Source organism: Cyprinodon variegatus, unplaced genomic scaffold (assembly GCF_000732505.1).
Source record: "Cyprinodon variegatus isolate N-32 unplaced genomic scaffold, C_variegatus-1.0 Scaffold142, whole genome shotgun sequence".
Taxonomy (NCBI): domain Eukaryota; kingdom Metazoa; phylum Chordata; class Actinopteri; order Cyprinodontiformes; family Cyprinodontidae; genus Cyprinodon; species Cyprinodon variegatus.
The window spans coordinates 842,256-845,356 of record NW_015150595.1 but is presented as its reverse complement, the minus strand read 5'-3'; the positions used below and the strand labels follow the sequence as shown (position 1 = coordinate 845,356).

The 3,101-nt window shown below is 39.1% G+C and overlaps 1 protein-coding gene across 1 annotated transcript in view; it reads right to left on the bottom strand.

Moving 5' to 3' along the window:
- The window catches only part of LOC107086068 (rabphilin-3A-like), an 84,604-nt gene that overhangs the window by 1,823 nt on the left and 79,680 nt on the right, over window positions 1-3,101 (bottom strand). The window lies entirely within an intron of this gene.

The window sequence follows — 3,101 nt, the reverse complement described above, 5'->3', positions numbered from 1 at the left end:
TATAAAAGCACACTAACTTTGAATTTGTATCAACAACAACCGTTCGTTTTCTACAACTGTTGTTTTCTTCGTCTAAAATGTCTATGAAAGTAATTTTTTAGGATGTTCCATTTGTCGTTCCTTGTCCTCATATCTTAATAAAAAGAATAAAAATACACTGAGAATTTTTGTGTCACCTTGTTAAATGGCAGAGCTTAGTCTTAGAAAGCAGTACTTTCCTTCAAGACTGACAATGATTGTTTTCTACTTTTGGCTACTTTAGATCGCCAATGAAATGTAAAATAATAGCAAATATAGGTAACAATATGTTGAAAGAGATCTTATCCTTAAGAAACAGGTGCAATACAGTTTGTCCGAGTGGAGTTGCCATATGTTGACGTCATAAGAAGGGGCGGGGCCCCGAGCAGATCTGGTACCTACAGTGGAACCCTTTGCTGCAAGGCAAGGCCACTGAGCAACTGAGTAGCCTATATTTGCAAAACATTTAACATTTTTATTTGTCTTTCCAATTTCACACAATCCAGCTATATCTGTCCTCAGTATTTAACCCACTCCATGGGGAGTAGTGGGTTACCCCTATGCAGCCCCACAGAAAGCCTTCCGGGGTTTAAGGTTTTGCTCAGGGACCTCCGTGAAATTTGAACTAGCAAACTTGTAGCCTTCTCAGAACATGAGCTCCCTACTTTAACCACCAGACCAAAGCATGGTAGTTAAAAGGGACTAAAAAAGTTTTTTTTCTTTCCCTGTCATTTAACCAAAGCGCATTGTCACTAATGGCCTTGTGTCTACATTTTCCCGTTTAGGTTACAGTGGTGCCTTTCATACACTTGTTCACAGCATTATAAAGCTGGAACATGTAGTGATCAAAGAAGCAAGCCATTCAGATAATGGACTTGTGTCTGTACTTGTCCTGTTAGATAGTGCCACATTTCATACCATCAATAAAGGTCAGTAATTTCTTACAGAGGAACGGACACGCAGTAAGAATGGGGGAAACAGCACCAGGCTGCTTTACATTACATTCCTCTGACACATTACAATTAGTTTAGCTGGAATGTTTTTCATGCAGTGGATTTACTTGGATAGGCGTGTTCAGATATTTTTTCATTTCTGGTATAATAGAATCATTATTTTGTAGTGTGGAATGTTAGAAAATTTTATTTTCACCTGATAAACTCTTGGCCCATTCTCCATAGCGTGCAAGATATGTGAAAGATATGTGAAATGTTTATGAAAAAAGTGTATTTTCCCTTGATTTGAGCTATTAAGTAAGACCATTTTCCAATTAAATGAAATCATTTATATTTAAAGTGATAATTCCAAGTGTAAAATATTTACTTATTTTAATGTAAAATACTAATTTAATCGGTAGTTAATCTCATTTACCTGCTCAATGTAAGAGCAAATACAGTTTTTTTAAAGAAATTCTGCTTACTGTGAGATTATATTGATCTGATACAAAGTAAATACAGGGCAAGTATAGCTGATATTAAGATCAATACCTATATTTTTTAATGTCCAACTTTAAAATCTGACTTCTGATTTTTAAATGTTTTTGGGGTTTTAAGTTTGTCCAACATATGTACTATTTTGATAAAATTATGTTATCATAAAAAAACAGAAACAACGAAAACAGAGAAAACATTTGTATTTCTTCAAAAAAAAAAAAAGTAAAACATATTTGAGGTCATGAGACTACAAAAAAAAAGGGGTTTTCTGAAACAAAATTAACAATATACAATAAATGTTTTCAAAGTATTCAAAGAATAATTTTCAGAAGCCTTAGTGTGCGCCTGTCCCCCCGTGCAAAACAAGTGAAAACCCGAAAGTGTGTGTAGGGGTGTGGGTGGGTGTGCATCCGTCTAGCTCTCAGAGTGAGGACCATTTTCCCAATTTCTCCATCAAATTGAGGACCAGTTGTTGCAAAGTGACGACATTTTGCCGGTCCTCACATGCTATTTTGCTAATGGTTAGGTTTAGGACTAAGGTGTTGGTAAGGGTTAGGGTGAGGTATGCATTGGTAATGGGTAGGTTTAGGGATAGTTTTAGGGTTAGGGCATAAAAAGGGTTGAAAACGACTGAAAATCAATGGGAATCAACACATGGTCCTCACTACGATGGAAGAACGAGTATGTGTGCTTGTGTGAGACATGGGGGATGTCCTACTTTGTGCTGGAAACCTGGTTGTTGCATTTTGAAACCATCACAAACCATCGGAAGTTCATAAAAGAGTGAATCTAAAACTGAAGTATTGATCTAACCATGATGGCATAGATCCAATAAAATACCGACCTGGTAACGATATTATCAATATTTTTGATTGATCAGTTCACCTCTAATATCCAGCACCTTATCCTACCATAGTTTTAGCTGTTTGTAAAACAATAGCCCTCATCACAACTCTTTACAAAGAGCAATAGTGCCAAGTCCTCAGTCTCTGTCTGCAGTTTACCTGCTTTATGTATGCTAAGAAATACTACAAGCAGAAACATGGCTGGGGTATTGAACCCAGTTTGCCCCATTGTCATAAACCTACACATGGAAAAGGTAGAAAAGAGGGGCTGGGCTAGAGATGGGGCTGGGGGGGCTTGGCCCTTCTTAAGGCTAGTTTATACTCCGAAACCAGGTCATCTGCGTGTGTGTCACAGATAACGCAGATATGCCCCCGCCCCTTCCGCAGACACTCTGCTGCACCTCTCCCAAATTGTAGGTGACCGCAGACAGGAGGCATCTGATTGGTCAAATCTACATTTTCACTACTCTATGCGTATTTCCTGTTTGGTACTGTACCTGCTTGTTTTGATTGTATGACCGCTATTGTGGAAAACAACTCGTGAAGCTGGACCAGCTAGAATAGCTAGGTGCGCGAGAACGCTGGGAACCTTTTTCCACCTGGATCCCCTCTCTTTTTCGCCCTCAGTCCTTCTGTTGTCGCACAAACTTGCCTCCACTTCCTCGGCGCCTCGGCCGTATCTAAACCCACACCTAGTTTGTGATTGTCCCTCTTGCGTTGTGTCTTGGAATAACATAGCGCAGACCACGCTTCAAATAGCAGAATCTACTCACCCAAACTCTCCAGCGGCAGCCATTATTGTTGTCAC